Raw genomic sequence first — 27,638 nt, 5'->3', positions numbered from 1 at the left:
TGAGGAATTTGCACCTAAACCTGTAAGGCAAGGAGAAACACAATATTCTTGAGCAAGGGAGGGGCATTATCAGATGTGTGTTTTAGACAGATCTGATATTTGGTGTCATAGCATTGGAGCTTAGGAAAGGAATGGCAGGGGCGGGGGGAGGGCAATTAATGAACATTCTATTATCATACTCCAGGCAAGAAAATTTGCATTCTATTTTCACCTGGGAAAGTGACTCAGAATCATCATAAGTGATTGTTCAGGATCATCCTGGGAATTAAAAATATTGGTGTACAATTGCAAGCCAAGGTGATTTGACGTATGGCTAATATGTTGACTGTAATATCCTTACGGTGTACCTTGATAACCGTTCTTTAAAATTCCCTGATGATTCTGCCTCCAGTATGTGAAAAGCAAGAAAAAGTGTATATGTAATTGGAACATTGACCAACATGAAATTGGTTTATGCAACCACGTCAGTATCATTTTGAGAGGAAGATCCTATAAAAATAAACATCCCTTATTTAGTTTAGTAAAATAATGCTTTTTGGCTTTACTGAGTAGTAATAAGAGTATTTCGTTCTGTTTGTCCAAGTGCTTAACAATTTGCAAATGACTTACATGTCCCTTAGCTTGTTTGATTTGACAACTCTGCAAGGTCACTTTGGTCTGAATTGGCCTAAGTGGCAAAACTGAAGCTCAGAGATTGTGATAAGCATCAACTGACCACTTAGCCCTTGATTCAAGAGCACTCACTGCACTTGCATAGATTCAGTGGACACCTCGCTATGGTTCATCCCTCCATTTCACACTATGCACCACTGCCTGGTAATCTTGGGGCACATTCCTGGTTCTTCTCTGTCCCTGTCCTAAATCTGCCCATCGTTTTAGGACTTCATTACCTCTAAGGTCTTTTCCACCCAGAGTGCAGGCTCTTTGTAACCCCAGTGTTACAGTTCCAGCTGTCTGATTCCTCACCCCCTTGCAGGATTTTTACTTCTTTCCACCAAAGCACAGAACACCAAACACAGGGTAAAGAAGGACTTCTTTACCAAAGCATACCTGAACAGCTACCTTGACACCCCCAGGAGACCTACATATCTTTGAATTAGGTCCTTCTGTAAGTCTTTCCTATGAGCATTTCCAAGCATATACTCCCAAATGTTTATAAAACATATCTCCTGGCTTCCTACTTGTTGAAACACAGCAGAACTCATTCATTTGTCTTGATTTATTTAGAACACACACACCTACTGCTCTATTTGCTGAGATTGCAGCGGCCAACAGCAAGTGAATTCAAAACCTATAACCTCTATTCAGTGCACCCCTGAAGAGTTTTGTTCTCTTACAGGGATCCTTAAGGCATATCAAATTGGGGTGACAACTTCAGGTTCTGTGCTTTGGGGTGTGTAGGATTTTTGCAGTTACTGATATAGAGACATGGTTCAGGGGAGGAGAAGGAGGCATATAGAAATCAAGCTTTCCTAGCTGTCTTTACACAGAGAACTTGTAATTCTTCTCTGAGAATACTAGAAAGTTAAGGTCAAAAGGCTAAGCCCCTGGCTCTGCCAATACAACAGAAAGGGATGTGTCTTGTTTAGAGTTAGCCACAACTCTGGTAATTGGTCTTCTAAGTTCTGGAACAGTGTACTTTCCACTGTAATGTGCTGCTTCTCCTGCTTTTGTTCTCCCACGTGAGGACTGACCTCATTTCACCCTCCCAGATATATGGGTTTTCTGCTTCCTGCATTGCTACGCTATGTAGGGAAAAGTTCCGGAGAATTGAAGGCTAGACTTCTGGTAATAATAATAAAGAATAATAGCTGAGAAATCTGAGTGTTTACTGTGTGCCAAGTGTTTTATAATTTTCTCTCACATAATCCTCATACCTGATTCAGTGAGATGCTTTACGGACCCATCCACCAATAAGGCAACGGAGAGTCTGTGTGGTTCAGAAGCTTACACAGCTCCAGAGGATCCAAGTCTGGTCTGTGGTGAGTCCGCAGCCCATGCTGAAACTTTTCACTTTGCTTCACTGTGCTGAGGCGTGCCCTCTGTCCCGTGGCCTCTTCCAGTTTGCCTACGGCTAGATGGGCATCTGTGACAGATGTTGAGTTACTACACTGATCAGTCTGACAATTCCCTAGAAACCCTGCTTGGATGAGCTAACCCCCTGGTCATTTTGCTTCCTCAGCTCCATTTTCAATTTCCTTTTATGCCTAAATAGTATAAGAAGTGCCTTAATCAATCGACACCAGTTCTTCCAGTTTTAATGATCTTTTCATTTTCTCAGTATCCTTTTCTTGCTTTTGAGGTTCAGAGAAGCAAGGAAGGGAACAGGAGCTTTGCAAAAGCCCTAGGCTCCCATTTTGGAAAGTGAGGTCTATGGAGATAAGGCAATGCTGATTTCAAATACCAGAACCCCTGGGTTGAATGCCCTCGGGTATCTTTGGAAGAGAGAAGGCTTCTGATTTGGCACCAGAGACCTCAACCAGGACAAGTAAGTACAAATTCCAGGGCATCGGGGTCCAGCTCAACATAAGGAGACACTTATTACAGTTCAGGCCCTATGAAAACTATCTTGGTAATGAGTTCACCGTCCTTAGAGTTATTTAAAGAGGGACTACACATCCACTTGGCAAGGATGTTACAGGGATATTTGAATTTTGGAAAATGTTTGAATCAAAATGATATTTAAGGGCCTTTCCGGCCTTGAGCTTCTGTGTTGAATTCACTTAGAAACTTCATATTGGGAATAAAGGTTTCCCCTTGTTATAATTAACACCAACTAGTGATGTCGCCTCCTCCCTCCCCCCTGTGCTTTCCCCTTCGAACAACTGCTCGATTTAAGAAGGGGCCTTAGGATGAGGAAGGATGTGGTTCTTTCCCGCTTGGCAGCACTCCGGGTCAGAATGGAGGACTTGTGTCTGGGCCTGGCACCGATCCGTCGGGGCCTCTCACCAGCCCAGTGGTGTCTGTGACTGGAGCACGTGGGAGGTGCACATCCGCGTAGGAAAACCTCCCGCTGGCGGCCAGCTCGGGATGTTTTAATTTTTTTAGATTACGAATGAATGCAGTCTTGCCCAGGGCTGGCCTCTTGGAGGAATGGAGACACACCCTGAAACAAGTCCTAGTCAGGCCTGACAAGCATCCCCTGAGAAAGAGCCCCTCTGCAGCTGGCGGCATATGCGGAAGTGTCTTTGAGAGCAGTTTCTTCTTGCCCTTTCAGGGGAGAGCGGCTTGCAGGCCAGGATGTCAGGAGTGCAAAGCTCCCTTCCCCCCACCCTTCCCCCCCCCCCCCGATTTTCTTTCTGTTTTCTCTTTTTCTTTTCTAATTGGCTTACTACTAATCTGAAAGCGGGGCTGTGCAAAAATGATAATCCTTTGATTTAATGTCAGAACTGAAACACTGCCTCAGTTCTTGAAGCAAGGAGTGGTACAATGATAGAGTGTCCAGAAGTTGAGGAACAGCTTTAATTTAAAAGAATAAAAAGAGGCAAAACTAACAGTAGGTCATACTGACCAGTGCTGTGTGTAAGAATAGACCATGCTTTTCCACTAAATCCAGTGATCTTTCCCCACAGGATTTACAAAGACTTTACCAATCTCCAACCTAGGTCAACTTTTTTTTTTAAGTGAAATGTTATAGCTAAGTATGTTTTGCTCAAATCTTTCATGTGTGGATATCTCAAACTATGAAGTGTTATTCCTTACAGGGAAGCTTCAGGAACTCACAGCTGTCTCGTCCCCAGCAGATAAACATGTTAAAAACATCATAGCGGCGAGGACTCCTCTAGGGATCTGGTCCAACACTGCCTGGAGGTAGTTTGGCCAAGATTCCCCATGAACACCATAAATCTTCACAGAGTCGTGGGAAGAGAACAGCGGCTTTAGCTTCGCTAGCAGCCGACTCGTTGCTCCTGGGCCCGAGTCGCCGTCTTCCTTTGACACAGGACCGTTGCCTGTTTAGACATGACTCTTCCCTGGGATACAAATGGTGCGTTATTTCTAGGGGACAGTTATATTTCCTAGTAGTTTTTCAGAATTGGGAGGCAGCATGGCTTTATCAGAGGAAAGTCTGAACTGGGAATCAAAAGCAATCCCACATTTTCACAAGCAAGCTCTTGACCTCATAAAAGTCACCGATCCTTCCTGGGCCCCTGTTTCCTAAATAGTGGCCAAATAACATTATTTGACTTCCAAAACCCTTTCTGATTTTCTAGAGGTCATCTTGATAAGAAGATAGAAAAAGAGGGAGAGAATTAAAAAACAACCCAGGGAAGCATAGGCCTTAGGGAAAGAAGTCCTCTCTTTTAAATAGGGCTCAGAAAGCCTTTGTTGCAACAAGCCTTTGTTGCAAATATGTGAACCTTTATTGCATACTACATGGTATTCAGATTTCCCCTATTTGTCTCATTTCTATTTGCTGAGACCTGACCAGAAGCATGAGTCACAGCCCTGAGGAAACTTTGAGATCTTCAGATTCAGTTCACTCACTTTACCCGTAACAACCCCAAGGCCCCTGTACAGAGTTACACAGGGCTGTGAATGGACGTCTCCTGCCTCCTTGGGCAATTCTCTTTCAAATACATTGCCTATTTGGTTTATTTAGCAATGATGAATATTTAGAGAGAGAATGAGACTAGATTCTCAAAGTTGAATGATCCTCAACAATACTTTGGTGACCAGGAATACATGGTAGCAAGGAGATACGCACACACACGCCCATGGGACTTGTTTTTCCCATGCTAAATGTGCTGGACGTAAGTTCCCTTTTGTGCAACCCTCTTCCTTGCCAGTGAACACTGCTTTGCTTTCCCCTGGGTTTAGAACGTCTACTTCTCCAAGGAAAACTGTGCCTTATCACTCACTCTCTGTCCTCCAGCAGGATCACTTACTTTCACATCTCTCATCACAGGATTGCTTGAAGGTAAAACAGCTGTCTGAAAAGACTCCATGATAGCTACTTTCTGGGTTGTAGAGCATTACGAAGAATAAAGGCTGCAGTTCCTCACTGACAATTTTGTATTCGTGGGGTAGCCACAAACACAGTGGCAGAAGATTCACCTCTCCTGGATCACAGCTCTGATTATTTCCAACAACCAACAGACCTTGGATCAATCGTGTTATCTTTGTGCTTTTGTTTTTCCATCTGTCAACTGAGGCGGTTGGCTCAAGGCCTTCCCCAAGTCTTCTATGATCAAGGATCTTGTTGTAACTGTTTTAATAGCATGTCTTCCTAAAGTGTATTCCATACCTCGCAGCTGTCTTACAGCAAGTATCCTGAGAAATTATACCTTTAATTAATAATTCAGGGCCATGATTTTGAACATCAGTTATTTTATACTGTGCATAATGATGTCCTCAGGGCCTGTTGAAATATGTAAGACTCTACCACTAAATGGCCCCAGACTCCATATCACTGGTTATTATTGTTTTGTTTGTTTTTTTAGTTTTCTTTAAATAGCTCAACTTTCTCACTGCCATCAACATGCCTACTTATAAAAGCCTTTTGCCTTCCATCCAAATTTGCGTTTCTTCTGTGCTTTGGCATAAGGACTCGTATAAGGAAGTTACTTGAATGAGGATCTGAGAGTACTCGAAGTGAAGTTGGTTGATTTTTTTAAGTTGGTGCAGAACTCATTCCAGTGAATATTTAGGGCACTAGTTTGCCTAGTTGTTAGCTACTGGTTATTTGCTTGATAACTGACACTGCCTACTAACTGAGTTACACACTGTTGAGGTATAACCATATGCCTTTGATTCTGTGTATTTTGCTTTCGTCCCTTTTTAGCTGTTATGCTTCCTAGCCACTAGAAGCACTTCGGATTTTTACTGTGGTCTCCTGGGTAGATGCCTGGGACCTATGGATTTTTTTCTATTTATACTAAAATCACCAGAAGCCTAAATGTGGTGTGAAAAAAAGCAAATTTCTGAAAATAGTCAAAATGCCATCAGTAGGGAAATGGTTAAATACACTGTGGGATAGCTGGGTAATGGAATTGTATTTAGCCATTAAAAGGAGTGAAATATAATTATATGAACTGATCTGGATACATGTGAATGATATATTGTTAAAAAAAAGAAAGCAATTTGTAGATCCATACGTGATTCAATTTTTGTAAAAAGAAAAATAAGGAAAAAATTATATGCAAAGAATGTAAAGATCTAAAACTAGCAGTTATATGTGATTATGTCGCAAGTGGGATTAAGGAATGCTGAAAAGAGCTGAGAGGGGGACATAATGTTTTTACTTCCTACCTACTATAATTTTTATAAGGGGGATAATAGGATTGATAATAGGATTATTGGTAATTTTCCTCTAACCTTTTATTATGTAAATTTAAAAGCATGCAGCAGAGTTGAAAATCTGTTACAGTGAGCACCCATATAACCAATACCTTGATTCTACTGTTAATATTATTTAATACTTGCTTTATCACATCCCTGTTCATTTATGTATCTATGGGTGATTCTTAATGTTTTTATGTTTTTGACTACTTCCAGACTAAATTAGGGAGTCGACATGGCGTCTCTTGCTAAGTGAGGCTCATATCCTATCCTAAAGAGCCATTAATGACATTTACAGATTCTACTGATTTGGACAGACACAGAAACAAATACTGATAGAGGGTTTATTAGACACCTTTACCTTAGGTACCTTAGATACCTTTTCTTTTCATTTTATTATTATTAATAATGTTGGCAGAGGAGGCAGTGAACTTGTCCATTAGGAGTTTGGCAGCTTACTTGAACGTCCTAGGCATTCTGTGAGCTCCCCCAGCCTGTGCCACCATGCATTGACTATGCTATGCCTTTCCATGTTGGCCGCTGTGCAAACCCTATATACTCTTTTTTTTTTTTTTAATTTAAACTCAATTTATTAACATATAGTGTATTCTTAGTTTCAGAGGTAGAGTTCAGTGATTCATCAGCCTTATATAGTACCCAGTATAAGCCTCATATAGCTTCCTTTTCCAGGATATTACATTATGAAATGTTTGTGGATATTATCTGGTTTTGAGAATCAATACAAATGTTTTCTGATCCTGCTTGAGTTTTGGGTTGCCAATGGCAGACACTGTGAAAGCTCAGGACAAACCGTATTTGGTTTCAGTCCTACATAGTCTTGTTTGAAGATAGGTTATTTGGCTGAGGATGGGCTATGATTGGCAGAAAGGCAATTATATTGAAGAACAATAATGACTTTGGGTACTTAGATAAAATGTCCAAATGTGGAATATGAATAACTTTAGACCCGACTACATTCCAGGATGTTTTTTTCTGCTTCATTTATTTTAACAGCCAGACTTTGCTTCCCTTGTTAGTGATGAGACGTCCTGTCCTCTCCCCAAAAAAGAGTCAAATCCATATGATCCCCATCATTTCTTCCTTGCTGATCATTACAGACCTATTTCTCATAAGTTCTTGTCACCCCCTTTGCAAATTACATTCTAGTCTTACCAGATACCTTGCTTTTCTCTAAAGAGCTTATGCAATTTTCTGCTTTCAGAGGTCTGCTCAAGTTACTTTCTCTTTTTTCAGTTCTTTCTCCTCTTTCCTTGCCTCCTCTCCTCTATACTCCCCCCTCTCCTCTGTGTGGTCCTTCTGCTCTTTACCTACCTGCACAGACACACACATCTGTTATGTGTGCATCTCTGCCTGTTGACAAGCAGAATCTTCTCTGTGGAACCTATCTGAACCTATCACCTACAAGGAGTCACTTCTAAGTTAGCATTTCCATAACCCTTGGCTTGCATCTTATCACTTAGACTGTTGCTTTCAGTCTGTGGTTTGTGGCTCAGCAGCAGCAGCCTCCGGGGGTGCCTAGAAATGCCGAATCTTGAGTCTTGTCTTGACTCTAGTAAATCAGAATCTCCATTTTACCAAGATCACCAGATCATCCTTATGCACCTTAATATTCAAGAAGCACCGTCTTAGAAGGATATCTAACTTTGCCTTTCACTTGATTGCTTTTGTGTCAGTGGATTCTGATAGACTGTGTTTGTGATCAGAGACTGTGTCTTCCTTACCTTTCATCTGCAGGGCAGGGTGGACGGCTTTGCACACAGTAGAAGCCCATCAGTGTGTGTTGTTGAATGAAAGCCTCTGCTTTCAGTGAGCTTGGATATGTGAGGGAAATCTATGAATAAAAGGCATTTTCATGATTCTTGTCAGCAAGATATCTTTCAAATGGTCTCAGTCCTGCCATTGCCATGGTCAGGTTTTAGAGAACCTGGCACAAAGTTCTTACCCTGGTATCAAATTTGTTTTCTCCTTTCACATCTTTGAAAAGTACCTCGATGATGTGGAGTATTTGAGCTTTCAGAAGCTCATGGGAATTCACTGTCCAAAGGATTATATTTAAGGCACAGAAAAAAATTTCATATTGATATTTTATTAATAGGGTTATAAAAATCTGTACAACTGGCATAGTTGTCTATTTGTTTTAAGACTCAGAAGCCTGATCACAAGGTCAGAGTAAGGTCCAGAGTCAGATTTTGGTGCATCTGATCTCAGGCAAATAACATTGTTTTAGTTGATTATATTTGCTTTTTGAAAACTTGGAAAGGGAGGAGCTTCATAATTTCAAAAAGACTTCTTTTATCTCCTCTTAGAGAGTCCCTTAAGATTCTTTCCCCCAACATCTCCATCTCGCCTACTGTCCCTGGCATTATTGTTTTTCTTATTGTCTGGCACTTCTGTCTTCTAATCTCTACATCTTTGTTTTATAGTTTTCTTCTTATTCATTCCACTCATTCTTCCCATAATCAAACTTCTGTTTTGTGTAATTCTGGTGATGTTCCTCACCCTTCATAAAACCGCTGAGTGTAATTAGTGAAATTACAATAAATATAAATAAAAGTAAATATAATAAATGAATATATAAGACAAAACAAATAATTAAACAAGATAAAAATATTAGCAAACATGATAACAAATCAAGTAAAATAAAATAAATATAATCATATAAATAATTATAAATAAAATAAAAATAGAGTAAATAACCAAGCAGGTGATTATTTGACCTATATAAGAACAAGCCCAGTGAACACCTGCTATTTTTTCCTGTTATTAGAAACAGATCTTGAATATGTAATGACTGTTTCATCCATTTTGGGGGGATTATTAAGATTAGGAAGATTGTTGGAATATTTCTTTCCACTTATATTCATTAACTTATTTAGAAGATAATTTCTAGTCCCATGCCCTCCATGTGACATTGTAATGGACGTAAACGAGAATTATAAAAAAGCACAATTTGTTTTGCCTTCAAGCCCTTAAGGTGCTCACAATGAAATAGAAGAGATGAGACATATGCAGGAATAGCTATAGTACAAAGTAGAAAGGGATAAATACTAACAACCTTGTAACAAAATTGTCACAGAGTTTTTGTTTAGAGAAATCCAGGATGTGCAGACATGGAAGGAAGTTCATTAGAAACTGAAAGACGAGTTTCTATGAACTCTGATTATTGTATTCACATCCATATTTTCTCTTTCTCTCTCTCGCTCCTTTCCTCCCTCCTTCTCAAGTTCTCTTTGCCTTTCTTCCCTTTTGTCTTTCCATTTTTTTGTCTTTGCTGAAGGCATAGAAGTCTCTTTTTGGTAGTAATTTTACAAAACTTTTTCATGAGACTGTCTGTAGGGAAATTTCTTCCTGTCCTTGGATGTACCACTCACCATTCATTGGCTTTCATAACTATCAATACTCATTATTTTAAAATTTGTGTTTCCTTTTCTTCCACAAGCTCATTTGCTCCTTTTGGTTTTCCTGTCAGTTTGCAATAAGGGGAGTTAGCCTTTCCTCTCATGAGTGTCTGTGTTTTATTTAGCTTTTTTTTTTTCCCCACTAAAGTTAACTTTAGTGAAAATTATAGGCTTTATAATATAGATGTTATAATTTTATATATAGTTGGGGAAATATAATTAAGAATGAAATCTCTCAGCCCAGAAATTCTCTCCACAAATGTAAGAGAAAACACTTTTATTATTAAGTAAGCATTAAATTAGAATATGAAGTACATCACAGGCAACCCACCAAGAGATGGCACAAACAGAAAGAAATCTTAGCCTTTCCTATGGTGAAGCAGCTCATTGCATACATGTTTTCAAGATAAACTACAACTTGTATTCAAGTAGGAGGACTTGGTATCATCATTTGTCATGCAAGTGACATCCTTTACTTGGTAATTGTTAGTTAATTGGCTTTATCCAAGTGAAAAACTTCTCATGTCTTTAATTTTTTTTTAATCTTATTTTATTGTGGTAAGAATACTCAAGATCTACACTTTTAAACAATCTGTGTGTGTACAACACATTATTTTTTCTTAAGATTTTGTTTATTTATTCATGAGACACAGAAAGAGAGAGAGAGAGAGAGAGAGACAGGCTCCCCATGGAGCAGGGAGCCTGATGCGGGACTCGATCCCAGGACCCCGGGATCATTACCTGAGCCGAAGGCAGATGCTTAACGGACTGAGCCACCCAGGCGCCCTGTACAACACATTATTGTTGACTATAGATACAATGTTATACAGCAGATCTCTAGAATTCATCTTTCTTAACTGAAACCTAATGCCCATTGATTAGGTAGCTCACATTTTCCTCTCCCTGCAGCCCCTGGCAACCACCATTCCACTTTGATTCTATGAAGCTGAATATTATAGATACCTCTTATAAGTAGAATCATGCAGTATTTGTCTTCCTGTGATTGGGTTATTTCACTTAGCATAATGTCCTCAAAGTTCATCCATGTTGTCCCGTATTTCCTTCTTTTCTGTGATCCTAGAATTTCCTCCTTTTGTAAGGCTGAGTAGTATGACGTTGTATTTGTATACAGCATTTTCTTTATCCATTCATTTGTGGTTGGGTATTTAGGTTTTCTCCATGTCTTGGCAATTGTGAATAGTGCTGCAGTGAATATGGGAGTGAAGACATCTCTTTGAGATCCTGATTTCAGTTGTTCTCGATAAATACCCAGGAGTGGGGTTGCTGGATCTGACAGGAAGTAGTTTTGCAATTTAGAGCAAGGCGCCCCACCAAAGTTAAGCATCTAGAAACTAGATAGAGGCACCGTCTCTATTTGATGTTTACATTTCTAAGAGATGGCCCCCAGGTCTTTGAGAAGGACATTTCTGTGTCACCGTGGTGACTGGAGACCTGTCTAGTCTTTGAAAGGATTTATATACATAAAGAGAGGGGAAGTACCTAAAAATTGCTAGTTTTCTAAAGCAAATGCTCTGACAAAAAGCAGGGGTGGAGGTGGGTGGGTGCGGGGATCTCTTCCTTTATTTTCAAGGGGAATTAAACCTCTTTTTAAAATTTGTATTTGCTTTTATAGAGGCTAGGACACATTTTAGTCTGTTTAACTAATGCAGTTCAGAATTAAAGTCATTTTTTTCTGAGTCTGTGATCAACCGGAGATTTACCCGAAGTTTGCCTTTGGCTTTGTATAACAAATTCTATACCTTCATGATGGTATCTGATTTGAAAATTCATTAGCATTTTTTAATTTTTATTTTTTTATTGTGGTCAAGTATATATAAAATTTACCATCTTAAAAGTGCACATTTCTGTGGCAGTAAGTACATTCACGTTGTGGTGCAACTGTTACCACCATCCATCTCCAGAACTTTCTCATCATTCCAAGTTTCAACAGAAACAGTACCCTTTAAACACTAACTTCCTATCTCCTCAGCCCTCCAGCCCCTGGCAACCACCATCATTAGCATTTTAACCTACCTATTAAAAACTGCCGGTGAAATTTCAATATCCCGCTTATAGCGGTAAGCTGAGTTCTATTTGCCCAGGATTTGAAACACAAAGGTGTTTTCTTGGGAAACTGACTGGGATAAAGGACTCTAAAACCTTTGAATGTGGTGCTCCCATTTACACAAGTGATGTTACACTAATTACAAATAATCTAAGTCTGTGCGGTTCCCAGAAACACCTCATTTGTGCCACTCCATTTCTTGCAAAGTAATAAAAAATGCTCTCCGAGTGAAATATTTTTTGCTTATAATTCAGGGATTTTACCAATGTCGCCTGGCATTTTCCATGACCTTTGCTCCAATGAATCTTTATTGTTTTTAATTGATCTTTTGGGTTGTTCTGTGAAACACAGAAAGCTAAATATTGAACACTTCCTTTACGTGCGTAGCTCCTTGGCTGCCATGGGTGTTGGAGAGAGTGATGTAGAAGAAGAATCGGTCAGCAATCTGCTGCAATCAGAGAACCTTATTTAAAACCAACTCTGCTATTTGATTGCCACGATAGCTTGAGTAGGACACTTCAGCTTTTTGCACCTAATCTCTTCATCTATAAAACAGGGAATTTATATTTCTTTCTGAATAAATGCCGTGAATATCAAATAAAATAAGACATGAGAAGAAGCGCCATGTGTATGGGGAAAGCATGACTTATTCCGGTGGAGGTATGTAGTAGGGGTTTGGAAAATAGTTGTCGAATGAACAGATGATTGTTCTCAAAGTTAAATTTCCTGGGGTTCTCTCCTCTCTACACATAGTCCTGGCTTGGCTTATTACCTCTCCACTCTCTGTTTCCCTCGGGTCCCTGCTCACACCCCTCTCCCCGGACCCAAATCATGCTTCAGGTAAAAAAACTCCAGAGTTCAGGGTTTGGGGAGTGATAGGAAGGGGCCAAAAGAATGTCTGTCATTCCTCCTATCGGTTCTTCCTTTCTAACCTAGATGCTTCCTCAGAGCTTCTGAGGAGTTCAACATGGCATTTAGAAATACAGTCATCCACCGGAGCATGTACCGTTAGGAAGAAAGGAATTTCTTTTTGCCCAGCAGCAGCAGGCTCAGGGGATTTCACCCTGGCCAAAAAAATAATGAGTTGCAATAATGTTGAATCAGACTTTGCGCCTCCAAATGAAATCATATTCCAGGGCTGGTTTCCTGTGTGGACACTTGGGCAGGAGCTCACTGGGGTCTCACTTGTTCAGGGGCATCCTGCACAAGATAAATGCAAATGTACGTAGTAGAAGGCCTAACCAGGTCCTCCACTGGCAAAGCCCCAGGCATTCTTGTAAATTGTCTGACAGATTTTAGTGAGAAAACACCTCCCTAAAGATGATCTGGGGAAAGAAATGAGTGTTGAGAGATCAGAGGTGTAGAAAACAAGTGACAGAGTTATAGTATTTCCCTAGACTGAGAAACAGCCTGTAGAATCACTGTATTCTGGAGACCACAGTCATTCAGGCCCAGGGCACTGAGCACATTCTGTGTGCTGGGCTTCATGCTAGGCCCTGCGAGACAAGGTTTCACCAGAGATAGACCCTGTTCTCCAGGATCTCAAGAGGGAAAACATACACACTTAATAGTCGTACAGTGTAGAGAATTACATTACTGGAACCATAGGCAAAGTTGTAGGGAGAAGGGATAAATCGTATCGGGCTTAAGAGAGGCAGGGACATTTCATGAAGGAAATGCTTTTGTAAATAGATTGCAAAGGACGGGCAGTGTTTGTGCATGTGAAGAGGGGAATGCAGGTCATTCCAGATAGAAGGAATGATTAAAAGGGAAGGGAGACACCACAGGGTGATTTGTAGCACCATCTGTAAGAGCCTGTGGCCAGAGTCTGGGTTCTGTGAGGAGGGTTTTGAAGAGGGTTGGGTGAGAAGTTGTGGCACCAGATCCTGGAGGATCCAGAATGTCGTCTGAAGGACATTAGGGAAATAGAATTTAGCTGGGCTGTGTGGGAAAAGTGATTTGGTTCTTGTCATCAGTCAGCTGTTAGAGGTATCCTCAGGGCACTCAAAACTCACCTGAGGCTTCTACTACCTTCTTGTCTGTGATGTTTGGTAAGCCTTGCTTCTTTTGGCTTTGGAGAACAAGATTTCTGTCTGTTTCCCAAGCATCAGTGGATAGAAAGAAGTATTTACATGCAAAAAAAAAAAAACCCAAAAAAACAACTACCGGTTTTTAGGTCAGTCTAATAAATACATGCATTTTTCTCATCTTTTTCAGAGAAAGGCAGACCAATTAAAAATAATAATAACACTTTTAATTTTTCTAGCATATATAAAGGTTACAGAGGTGAAAGGGTTATTTGCCAGGTCCCTTTATGTTTTGACTCCTTTTCTAATTGGAGAAATAAGAGCTCCCCTCTGTTTTCTGACTTTTTATGTGTGGTGTCTTATGTTCTGATTTGACAACGGTCTTTAAGCATCCAAAATGCTAGGAGAAGTGAAAATATAATCAACTCCAATTAGCTATACTGGCCGAGCATAGCATTGCCGTACTTACATTCACCAGCATGCCTTATGTCTCATTTTAGCTAGTCATTATGCTATTGCTTCTCCATCAAATTGCCATTGGGATGACTTAGTAAATTAGAAAATTGATTTGAATTTCCCACTTTTTTCCCCAATTAAGAATTCATGACTCATACATCACTAGGAGTTCTTAATAATATGTCCTATGAGATAATTTACAGGAATTTCTCAAAGCTTGGTCTCTTGCCGGGTGCCTTATACAGATGAAACCCCTTTCTTTCTGAGAGAACTTCAGTCTGCATTTCTAAGCTGTGCCAAGAATCCTATCCTAACACTTGGAGATATTTTAAACAAAAAAATTTTTTTTTAAGATTTTATTTATTTATTTGACAGAAAGAAAGAGAGAGAGAGAGAGAGAGAGAAAGAGAGAGACAGTACACAAGCAGGGGGAACTACAGGCAGAGGGAGAGGGAGAAGCAGGCTCCCAACTGAACAGGGAGCCCCATGCGGGGCTTGATCCCAGGGGCCTGGGATCATGACCTGAGCTGAAGACACGCTTAACTGACTGAGCCACCCACGCGCCCCTTAAACAAAAATTTTTAAAGTCACTTAAGTTAGAGGAGCACGGTGAATGATTCCTAAGTAATTTAGTTCAGTGTGCTTTATTAGCATTCTAAAGGCTCTGAGAAGTCTTTTTCATCTAATATTAATCAGCTAATATTTCTCTAAAATGAGGACATAGTATCAAAATGTGATTTCTTGAAATCATTCTCCAGAAGCCCTAGCTGGACAATATGGATCGACATGTGGCCTTTGGAGGGTCTAGGTGAATCTTAGAATAAAATAAAAATATCAAGAGCCTTGGATTTAGTACGTATATTAGAACTATGTATTGAATTCATTCTCTACCTACCAGGATTTATGTGAGGATTTTTTTGTAACTTGGCGATCCTCTAAAACCTTGTCTGTGTCAACAGAGCTACTACATCTGATACTATTTTCCTGAATCTGAAGAAACACCGAAGGGGACTGAAATAATAGGACATTAATTTCTGCTGCAGAATGCCAATCTTGCTGACCCTGCGGGGTTACTGCAGAGTGAGATTAATTATGCGGATGTGCCACCCTAGGCTTTGGAGTTTAAGTACCCTGTTGTAATTCACTGCAGGATCATTCATGTAGCCGACATATTGATATGATTATTATTCCACCAAGGTTTTATCCGCCCCTAGACGATTACAGAACCATTTGCTGGCATCTCTCATTGACTTCTTATTTAAAATTCCCAGGGCCACAGCAGGCATTCAAGTCCTTTTGTTGGAGACAGCTACAGATCAATGGCATGAAGCAACATGGGATTTCCTTTAGGACATGACAAATGCTGAGATTGTTTGCTAAGCAGGAGATAGACATTGAGACCTCAGTAGAAAATAGTATTTCTGGCCCCATGTCTGTGACACAAACATTTAAAATAATGGCAGTAAGAGAGGGAGCTTATAGTAGAAAGATCATGAGATTTGGGGTCAAGGTATGTGAGTTTGAACACTGGGTCGCCATTTATTATCTGTGGACCTTTGGGGAAATCACTACTTTTTCTGTAAAATGGGATTGATACTAAATATCAAACTCCTGGCAGTCTTCAGAGGTTTATATATATATAAATATATAAGCTTTGTGGATGGCAAATTGTTTCAAAAATATTTGTGTATGTGTGTTCCATTCTTGAACTGGTAATGTTGGCATAATCAAACATGGCGTTTATGGCTCCATTGCTTGGGTAATGTCCTATTAAGTCCTATAATCACCAGCACTGCTACCTAGGGTAGAATGTGGTAACTGTGCGTTGATACGATTAGCAGCCCCAAGAAGTGTATGCCCTTGAAATGATGTGCAGAACAGAGTTTCTATTTCTAATAGTTGTTCTTAGTCTGTGGATTTAGGGACTTCATAACAGTAAGATAATATTCATCTAATTAGAATTTTTCAACAAGTTTTCCTTCCTTTACTCTGCTTGGTGGTAAAAAGTAAGGCTCATTTTATTTTAATTTTGCCCTAAATGCCTTTCTTCCTATGCATGGCTGCATTTCAGAGTGTTACCTGTCTCCAGAGTCCCATCTCATGCCATCTGCTTGAATGCCGTCTCATTCAGGGAGTCTCCCACCCCGCCCAATCCCCTCACCCCCCACCCTAATGAAAATGCAAGGAATTCCTTCTTCAGAGCGTGCTGCTTGGACTGATTTGTATCCTTAACGATAGTATGAGCAAACACAGCTAAACTGCTTTGTACAGCTAAAAGAAATAATAATAAATATTCTTTTAGGCATTTTGTATACGTTAATTCATATAATTCTGTCATAAAACACGTGAAGTACCTACTGTCATTCTCTCCCATTTTACAGTTGAGGAAACTAAGGCACAGACAGATTGAGTAACCTGTACCAATATTCTACAGGTACTAAGAGGCAGAACCAGGGATTGGAACATTTAACTAAAAAAACAGACTTACCTATAAGGTTGTAATTAGCACCATGCATGTGAGAGATCCCTATTAGGTAGTGAGTCCCTGGATGTTCAAATCTGTTTTATCCTTTAGCATTCAATGTAGCCTAGTAGGTGCTCAGTTATCATTTATTAGCTTTGCATTGGAAAAGCTAATGGTACAGCCACAAAATCCTCACTTGTACTCTGTCTATATCTATCTATATCTAGATAGATAGATAGATAGATACAGGTGGTATATGTTCTGCCCTCCTGTTCAGTTTTCTTGTCAAAGCATTTTAAAACCTCATATTAAGCACTGCTTGAGCACCTCTCTGTGAGGGCACTGTTTTTTTTTTTTTCCCCTAAGTAGCATATTTGTTGAAAATAGGGTCACTTGAGTTTTTAGTGGTTTATGGATCAGTAGATAATAGCACTATAAAATTCCAGCTCATTCTCATTCTGATGAAAGGGGGATTGCACAGTCTTACTTTATTTGCAATAAAGTCACCAAATGTCAAATGCATATGGTAGGAACTGTGGCCAGAGGCCCCCACCCCTTCCCTCCATCCAGAGTGATCTGGTGGACTGAGGTCACATCCCAGACTATGGGACTGGTGGGTGCACATTGCCATCTGTCAGGATGATCCTGGTGTCCAAAAATCTGTGAAAGAAGCCATAGAATTTTCTCAACAGGGACACAGACTCACACAGTGTTAGTTCATGAGGGGAGTTTCTTTAACACTTTAGATCCAGAGAGATGATATTTTCTTTAAGATGCTCTAATTTTGGCTTATGTGGGCTCCCAGAAAGACTTGGAATATTATCTCTGCATTTCAGTGACAAGACTGGGGGTAGGGATGGAGAGGATGCCTGATGGCTTGTATGCTCCAGTGGGCAGAATGACTGAAAGCAGAGGCTGTCTTGAAGGCCCCAGGCTTTCTCAAAATTAGCAGTATCAGCCTGGCTCATGGTAGGTCCTTTGTGAAAGTTCTAAATTAACTTATGACTAACTCTTCTTAATAAAACTAATTGTGGAAACTGAGTTACCTGGGGAATAAAAGTCATAGGCAAAGTCACACAGCTCATCAATGCAAGAGTCAAGACTCTTGGACCCATCCCTCTTATTTCTCTGTGTAATTGACAACGAGGAGCCCTTAGCTGCTACAGGGCCTGTTTGAGTCGTTGAAGCTAATGAAGCTTCTAGGTCCCCGAACATGAGAGCCGGCAAAGCTCTGGTCTGATGGATGATGACCAGCCAGTCATTTTATTTCTGATGGAAGCAGAGATGACACGGGGACGTGCTCTTGTGAAAGGACAGCTGACTGTGTTGTGAGACCAAGGGTGGCTGAGACCCATTCAAGTCTAATTTCTGAAGGCAGATTCACTTTTTAGGCAGTGGATCTTGAGGAGAGCCACAGGACTCACAGTGGCATCTGTTCAGACCCACCCCTGGAGGAGAGAGCATCCTCTGGGTTGCCTTGAGCCTTCCTGAAGAACCAAATTTGCACGTAAATACATGTGTAAAATAAAAGTATCAACATCTTCTATTTGCATCACACGTCCCTGTTATGAAGCTTTTCCAAAAATAGTATCTAATTTGATCCTTACAGCAGCCTATAAAGTCAATATTTGTAATCCTATCTTATTGATAAGGATACCAGAGTCCACAGTAAATTAGCCAAGGCGTACACAGTTTAAGAGCGACCAACAGCAAACTAGAACAGAGGTTGCCTGTGTCCTAGGGGGATGTACTTTCTAATTCCCAGAAGTTGCCCTATGCATATGTGTGTTTATTTTGTAACAGCATTGGACTGTGCACGTAAGCTTGGAGTCCTGGTCCAAATGGGAGATGAAAAGAAAAAACCTAAACAGATCGGGACAGAAATTTCTCAGGGCTCTACAATAAGTACAGATAACCTCTTTAGAGTTTTTAGAAAGGTATAGTTTGCTTTTAGTGAACAACAAGATGAGAGATTACCAGGAAAGTCTGCAGAGTGGGGATGAAGTTGTGGGAAAGTTTGGATTCACTTCCTTTCCCTGGTAGCCAGTTTAGTCCCAAGTTGGGTGACTTTGAGAGGCTTCTGGATCTTATGGATTGAGGATTGATCTGGGAATTAGGGTTTGGGCTCTCCCTTCCCTGATTAGATTTTTTTTTTAAATATCTGTAGAGGTATTTCCAATGGAATCCTAAGAGGCATAATGCATAAAAAGGGGGTTCATGGTCAAATAACTTCGGTTAATGCTGCATTGAAACAAGTCAACCAAAATATTTACTTGGCAGATGGCCAGAGCCTTTAAAATGCTAATGTGTATGTGAATCTCCAAGAAAGAGCTTTGTGACATGTCACTTTTCAAAATCATTTGGCCACGTGGTCTTTTGGCAGAAGGCTCACTGTGGGATATGATAGTTTGATAGTTTTCATCATGTACTTTGGTGTGATTGTACTGTACATGACCATATACCTGTTCTTGTCTCTATTATTTTTTCCTGTCTTTTTTGTGTTTGTAAGTCTGACTTTGCTCCCAAACTGTGAGATCCATGATGATAAGAGCTGTGTTTGTTTCTCTATACCGTACAATTTCTATTAAAGTCTATGAAATAGGAGCTCAATAAATCTTGATTTGAACAAAATTTGATTCTGTCTTTATGGAGAAATCAATGGAAACTTGGCCACAGTTTTGTTACTTGTGGCCTCTCTAATAGTGTGTAGATGGTGTCCTTCTCTTGAGAGCCTCACAGGCAGCATCCTGATCTTCAGACCATCCCTTTGAATTACAAGTTGTTTGTGCCAGTGTTCTTATATGAAATTTAAGGGGCGAAAACCTCAGAAGAAGCTGTTCTATGCTGGGAAAACTGAATTCCCTAACCTGGAGGTTACTGGATCTGAGCCTATAAGGTGGTATGACTGTTTTGTTTCTATGATGCTTATAATTTCACCTAATTCCCTACTTGAACTTTAGATGGCATCATATTTCCCCAGGGAGCTGCTCCCGCCTCTCTCACATGCTGTGAAATGTCTCTGGTGTAGCACTGTTCTCTAGGTTCTGGATGTTTCTGTGTTTCAGGACTATAAGCTCCAGGAGGCTGGGGGCATTTTCCTTCCCTCTTCTGCCTTCAGACTGTGTCCAGAGCCTGATAAATATTTGTCGAGTGAATTAGAAGGAATCTTAAGTACATTCCTTATAAATATTCTTACCCTCCAGCCTTAAAACTCCCTGAAATGATTCTTCGTCATATTCTGTGTTGGATTTTAAGCTACTTTCTTGATTTCAAAGGTTATGTTACCCTGTACTTTTCTCTAACCTCTCCCTGTTGTTGTTGTTTTTTTTTTTTTTTTAAGATTTATTCATTTACTTGAAAGAGAGAGAGAGAGAAAAAGGGGGCAGGGAGAATCTTAAGCAGACTCTGAGCTGAGTGCAGAGACCAACATGGGGCTTGATCTCCTTACCCTGAGATCACGACCTGAGCTGAAACGAAGAGTCAGATGCTTGGGTGGCACACCAACTATGCCACCCAGGTGCCCTTCTCTCCCTATTTAAACCACACTTAAACTTCAGTCAGGCAAAAGTTTTTCCATAATATTTTAAAGAAGCATACCATATTAACAGTAAAATACATAAATTTTAAGTGTACAGATTGGTGAATTGTTACAAATGCATCATCATGTAACCATCACCTGACTAAAAAGTAGAATATTATCAGATCTAAAAGACTTATTCTTGCCCCTCTCTGTCAGTATTGCCCAAGGCAATCATTTTAATTTGAATTAAGCAATAATTAATTGCTGTAATTTCATAACAAAAACCAACATCATAACACGTTATAGTAGTATAGCCTTGTATAATTACAAAACCTCTGTCTGTGTGTTGCATCATTTGGTCCTCTGCGACCACCTCATGAGATAATCATGGCAGAGGCTTTTACCACCATTGAAAAAGATGGGGTATTGGAAGACTAGAGAAGAAAAACCTCCTGGACCATAATTTCTCCAAGTTCAAATGTAATTGTAGAGTGTATCATAACAATCTTGGCTTTTCCTTAAGTTTACAGAGGCTGGATTTACAACAGCTTTCAGTCAGAAGATTGTCCTCTCTGAAATATCTAGGGAACAGGGCACTAAATTTGGACCTGGTATATGCAAAGGGTAGGACATGGCAAGTTTTGCCCAATGGTCAATGGTCACCTTGAACCAAGTAACTTGGGCTCTTCTTTGTAAATAATATTAATGGTAGCTCACACTGGTCTATTGCTCCACTGTTTCTCAAGTTTTTCACATTTATTATCTGATTTAATAAGAGATAACAATATTTAATAAGAGCATTTGCTGAGAGCTTCTTATGTGCCTGGACGGTGCTAATTACCAAGTATACTCCTCCCAACAAACTGATAAGGTGGGCAACAGTTTCTATCATCCCTACCATGCAAAACTCCTACCTCAGTCTCTCTAAGTACAGAATACTTAACCATTAAGTTGTCCACCCACTAGGAAAAGGGTGCAATGGAATACTCACTCTTTTTGTCACCATTAAGAAGTATCCATGAACACCTTGCATGTCAGTCTTAAATTAGTCATCAAGACAGTGACCAGCTTATAACTCTTAAGTGGTTGTTGTGAATCTTTCCCTCCTCCTCTCTCAGGCTGTCCAAGATCAAACAGTCAAACATGAACTCCAAGTGTAGTGCTCTTCTTAAGGTTTCTTTCACCTTCATCTCACTGAGAACCTAGTTTTAGTTCTCTCTTAAAAGGGTGAGACTCAATCATATTTCTTCCCTCACCCCACAGAGCATGTTGCTATTCAAAATATTAAAGAACAAAAGGAAATCAATCTGCTCACATTCTATTCCAAGCTTCTAAAGATGGCAGGTGGTATATTATATATGTCCTCTCAGAGTTCCAAACACTTTGAAGCTATTTAGTAACAAAGGGAAAGGCAATATCTAAGAGGAGTGTGCTACTGTTTTCTGGAGCGAACTTTGACTTTGCTGTTGTATCAAGGTTATAGACACTGGCTTCATATGCTGAAAGTTGGGACATTTCATTGATCTTTCTGTGTGCCTCTACTGCTGGACTTTTCTGGAACATTCAGTACTTAACAACAGGACAGTGTTATTTTCAAAGTAAATGTTGAAAATAGAAACCATATTTAGGTTAAAACAGCTTTCATTTATTTAAACTGTCTAAATAAGGTTCACAGATCATCCGAGGAGCTTTTAAAAAGGAAGACTCATGCCACTTAAAAAAAATAAATTTTAATTAACATATAATAAAATTGACTTTTTTTTAAAAGTACAGCTCTATGAATAATAACTCATGTATAGACTCATTTAATCACTGACCCAGTCAGGATACAGAACTCTTCTATTCCCCAAACGATATTTTTATGCTATCCCTTTACAGTTAACACCTGCCCTCTCACTACCTCTAACCCTTGATCCGTTCTCTGTCACTCTAGTTTTGTCTTTTTGGGAATGTCATTTAAGTGGAATTAGACAGTTGGTAACCCATTGAGACTGGCTTTTTTCACTTAACATAATGTCTTTGAGATTCATCCAAGTTGTTATGGACAACTCATTGCTTCGTATGGCTCAAAAGTAGTCTGTCTTTCAGTCTGTTACCAGAGTTTGTTTATCCATTTGCCTGTTGAAGGACATTTGAGTTGTTTCTAGTTTTGACAATTAATAACAGAGCTGCAGTAAATATTCATGTACAGGTTTTTGTGTGAACGTAAGTTTCCAGTTCTCTTGGGTAAATACCCCAGAGTGGGAATGCTAGATCCTATGGCAAGTGTATGTTTAACTTTATAAGAAGCTGCCAGGTTGTTTTCCAGAGAGGCTGGGCCATTTTGTAGTCCCAGCAGTAGGACGGTTTCGGCAGCTCTGTATTCTCTTCAGCACTAAGCATTGCCAGTATTTCTTACTGTAGTGATTCTGAAAGGTGTGTAGTGGTACCTAATTTTGTTCTTTCAGATTTTCATTTCCCTTACGGCTGATAATGTTAAATATCCTTTCCTGTGTTAATTTACCTTCTGAATATCCTTTTCAGTAAAATGTCTCTTTAAGACTTTTGGAAATTTTAGGGGCACCTGGGTGGCTCAGTTGTTAAGCTTCTGACTTCAGTTCAGGTCATGATCTCAGGGTCCTGGGGTCTAGCCCAATGTCAGGCTCTCTGCTCAGCAGGGAGCCTGTTCTCCCTCTCCCTCCGCTGCTCCCCCTGCTTGTGCTTTCTCTCTGTCAAATAAATAAATAAAAAATCTTAAAAAAAGACTTTTGATATTTTAAAATTGGGTTGTTTAGATGGATAAAGAAGAGGTGGAGTTTGTACACACACACCCCCATACACAGAATGAAGTTTTTTACCATTAACAACAACATGCTTGGACCTAGAGGTATTATGCTAAATCAGATAAGTCAGACAAAAAAGCAGATACCATATGACTTCATTTATATTCAGAATCTAAAAAAACAAATAAAAAACAGAAATAGATTTATAAATACAGAGAACAAACTGGTGGTTATTAGAGAGGACGGGGGAGTGGATGAAATAGGTGAAGGTGATTAAGAAGCACAAACTTCCAGTTATAAAATAAATAAGTCACAGGGCTGAAAATAACAGTATAAGGAATATAGTCAATATTGTAATAACTTTGTATGATGACAGATGGTAACTACACTTAGCATGGCAAACATTTGTTTGTGTATATAATTGTCAAATCACCATGTTGTATACCTGAAACTAATATAATATTCTGTCAACTATACTTAAATTTTAAAAAAAGTTGGGTTGTTTGTAGTGTGATTCCTACAACTTTATTATTCTTTTTCAAAATATTTTTCAACATTTAAGATATTTCTCTTTCCATGTTACAGTTTTAAAATCAGCTTGTCTAGGGCACCTGGGTGGCTCAGTCGTTAAGCGTCTACCTTCAGCTCTGGTCATGATCCCAGGGTCCTGGGATCGAGCCCCACGTCGCTCGGCAGGAAGCCTGCTTCTCCCTCTCCCACTCCCCCTACTTGTGTTCCTTCTCTCGCTTTGTCTCTCTCTGTCAAATAAATAAGTAAAATCTTAAAAACATAAAATAAAATCAGCTTGTCTATATCTATAAACAAATCTCCTAAGATGTTTTTTATTGGAATTTTATTAAGTCTGTCAATTAATTTGGGGCAAGAATTGACATCTTTTCTATGTGGAATCTTTCAATCCATGAATAAATATGGTATGTCTCCTGCATTTTTTTCTATTACCACTATAATAAATTACCAGAAACTTAACGACTTAAGACAACATTCATTTATTATATCACAGTTTCTGTGAGCCAGAAGTTTAAATACAATGTTCTCTGCCTAGGGTCTTACAAAGTTAAAATTAAAGTGTCAGCCAGGCTGTGTTCCTTTCCGGAGGCTCTGGGGAAGAATACAGTTCAAAGGTTGGGCAGAAGTTTTTGAAGTTTTTATTTAAATTCCAGTTAGTTAACATACAGTGTAATATTAGTTTCAGGTGTCTATTATAGTGATTCAACAATTCCACATATCACTGGGTGCTCATCCCAACAAATGCACTCCTTAATCACCATAACCTATTTAACCCATTTCCCCACCCACCTCCCTTCTGGTAACCATCAGTTTGTTCTCTATAGTTGAGTCTGTTTCTTGGTTTGCCTCTCTCTCTTTCTTCCCTTTGCTCATTTATTTTGTTTCTTAAACTCCACATATGAGTGAAATCATATGGTATATTTGCCTTTCTCTGACTGAATTATTTCTCTCAACGTAATACTATCTACCTCCATCCATGTTGTTGCAAATGGCAAGATTTCATTCTTTTTTATGGCTGGATAATATTCATATATATATATATATATATATATATATATATCCCCCACATCTTCTTTATCCATTCATCATATTCATCAATCGATGAACACTTGAGACATTTCCATAATTTGGCTATTGTAAATAATGCTGCTGTAAACATCGGGGTGCATGTATCCTTTTGAATAGTATTTTTGTATTTTTGGGTAAATACCTTGTAGTGAGACTGCGGGATTGTAGGATGGCTCGATTTTTAACTTTTTGAGGAACTTCAATACTATTTTCTGCAGGGGCTGCACTGGTTTGCATTCCCACTGACAGTGTTAAGAGTTTCCTCTTTCACCACATCCTCAAGTTGTTGGCAGCATTTTATTTCCTGTGTTGGAGGCCGTAGGTACCTTTTCTCTTCCTGGCTATCAGGTTGTTAGCTGAAGGTCTCTCTCAGCTCCTGAAGGTCACCTGCATTCCTTGACAGGTTGCTACATTTATCTTTAACATCAAAGGCCTGTCAGGTTCTTTTCTTGCTTCACATTTCTTTGATTTGTCTATCTGTTGCATCTCTCTGACTTTAACGAGAGAAACTTCTTTGCTTTTAAGGGTTGATGTGATTAGATTGAGCCCATGTGGATAATCTAGTATAATCTCCATACTTTGAGGTCCATAACCTTGATTATATTTGCACAGTTCCTTTGACTAAGTAGGGTAACAAAACAGGTTCCAGGGATTTAGGGCATGGGGCCATTTTGCCAACCACATATTTCTATTTATTTAGGTCATTTTTGATTTATTTTATTAACATTTTGTATATTTCAGCATACCTTCTACATGTTGGTTAGACTTTTAGCTCAGCATTTTTTTAATAGTAATGAGTCTTTTTATTGTTATTGCTAGTATATAATAATATATTTAATTTTTGTGTGTTGACTATGTATGCTGTGACTTCACTTATTTAGTTCTTTTTTTGTAATAGATTCTTTAGGATTTTCTATGTTGGAAATTGCATCATCTGTGAATAGCCGTATTGTACTAGTTAAGACTTCCAGTATGATGTTGAATAGTAATATGAATGAACATCCTTGCTTTGCTCCTGATTTGAGTGGAAAAGTATTCAGTTTTCAACATTAGATGTGATATTAGATGTAGGTTTTTTGTAGATGCTTTTTATTGGTTTGAGGAAGTTCCCTTCTATTCTTAGTTTGCTAAAGCTTATATCATTAATGGATACTGAATTTTGTCAAATGTTCTTCTTGCATCAATTGATATAATCATGTGGTTTTACTTCTTTAGATTTTTCAAATACTGAATCCAGACTTGCATATCTGGGATAAGCTCTGTTTGGTTTGGGGATATCTATACATTTGTTTTCTTGTACCGTCTGTGGCAGAGTTTGGAATCAGAGTAATGTTGTGTCATAAAATGAATTGGTAACTGTTTAGTCTTTTATTTTCTGAAAGAGATTATGTAGAATTGATATTATTTATTCTTTAAATGTTTGATAGAATTCACCAGTGAGATCATCTGGAGCTTGGGAATTTCTTTTTTGTAAGGTTTTGAACTGCAAATTTAATTCTTAAAAATAATTATAGGACCAATAAGATTGTTCATTTCATTTTGGATGAGCTTTGGTAGTTTGTGGGTTTTGAAATATTGGTACATTTCATCTAAATTGTGTAGTGTATGTGCCTAGGGAATTTAGTATTCCCTTATTACCATCTTAATGCCCATGCGATCAGTAGTGATGTACCCTCTTTCATTTCTGATATTAGTGATATGTGTCTCTCTCTCTTTTATTTTTCTTCTTGGTTCACCTGGCTAGAGTTTAGCAATTTTTTTGTTGTTGTTGTTCTTTTCAAAGAACTAACTTTTGGCTTCATTTTTTTTCTCTTTTAAAATTTTTGATCTCTACTCTTCATTATTCTTTCATTTTGCTTGCTTGTTTTATTTTTCTCTTCTTATTCTAGGTTCTCAAGGTAGAAGATTAGATTATTGACTTGAAATTTCTCTTCTTTTCTAATATAAGCCTTGTAATTCTACAATTTATCCTCTAAGCACTACTTTAACTGCATCCCACACATTTTGGTATATTGTATTTTCATTTTTGTTCCATTTAAAATATTTTCTAATAGTTGTCTGTTTTAACTCATGAATTATTTAGACACACAGTTGGCCCTTGAACAGCCTGGGTTTGAGTTGTGCAGATCCACTTATACACAGATTTTTTTTTTCAAGAAATGTACTACAGTATTGTAAATGTATTTTCTCTTCCTTATGGCTTTCTTAATAACATTTTCTTTTCTCTAGTTTACTTTATTGTAAGAATATAGTATATAATACATATACAAAATATGCATTAATTGACTGTTTATGTTATTGGTAAGACTTCCAGTTAACAGTAAGCTATTAGTAGTCAAGTTTTGGGGAAGTTAAAAGTTATGCATGGATTTTTAACTGTGTGAATGGTTGACACCCCTAATCCTACATTGTTCAAGGGTCAACTGTATATCCCTTAATTTCTAAGTGTTTGAATATTATCCTGTTATTTTTCTTTTATTGGTTTCTAGTTTAATTCTATGGTTAGAGAATATATGTTCAATTATTTTAAATTTGTTAAGGTTTGATTTATGGTACATGATATAACTGATCTCGGTGAATGTCCTGTATGTATGTACGTGAAAAGAATATGCTATTATTTACTTTCGGAGTCCTCATATAATTGTTTTATGCATTCTGCCCAGGTTTATAGCTGTATTCATGGAGAGAAACAGAGTGGATTATGCTTACTTCATTTTACTCAGAATTAGAGTCTTCCATGTCACTTTGCCGATACTTTTGATTACTGATAAATATTCTTTTCTGAAGTATTCTTCACAAGGGTCCATTTATGGTTCAAAAAACTATAAACTGGATAAAAGATTGATGGTGAAACTAACTTTGATTTCTTAATAAAATGCCATCTCTTCTTTTCTATAAAATGAGATAATTAATAACTTGTCCTGTGCCCTTTAAAGGCTTGTTGGTTAGATCTTAGGTGAGCATACATGCAAAATCTGCTCAAACTTTATTAGTAAGTTAGAGAAGTAAGTTAGATACAGTTACTAACTTTATCAATAAGTTAGGACCTG

At 38.7% G+C, this 27,638-nt stretch overlaps 1 protein-coding gene across 3 annotated transcripts in view; it reads left to right on the top strand.

Moving 5' to 3' along the window:
- The window catches only part of IL1RAP (interleukin 1 receptor accessory protein), a 127,517-nt gene that overhangs the window by 13,307 nt on the left and 86,572 nt on the right, over positions 1 to 27,638 (top strand). The window contains exon 1 of one of the 3 annotated variants that reach the window (XM_073895620.1): positions 3,705 to 3,985. The exons of the other annotated variants lie outside the window; for them this stretch is intronic. The gene's annotated coding sequence lies outside the window, so the exon portion shown is untranslated. Of the gene's footprint in view, positions 1 to 3,704; positions 3,986 to 27,638 lie in introns of those variants that run through there. 3 annotated transcript variants of the gene reach the window in all.

This window comes from Callorhinus ursinus, unplaced genomic scaffold (assembly GCF_003265705.2).
Source record: "Callorhinus ursinus isolate GAN/ISIS: 27379988/994484 unplaced genomic scaffold, GSC_fseal_2.0 scaffold1, whole genome shotgun sequence".
Lineage (NCBI taxonomy): Eukaryota > Metazoa > Chordata > Mammalia > Carnivora > Otariidae > Callorhinus > Callorhinus ursinus.
The sequence above is the reverse complement of the archived record's forward strand: the minus strand, read 5'-3'. Positions and strand labels throughout refer to the sequence as shown.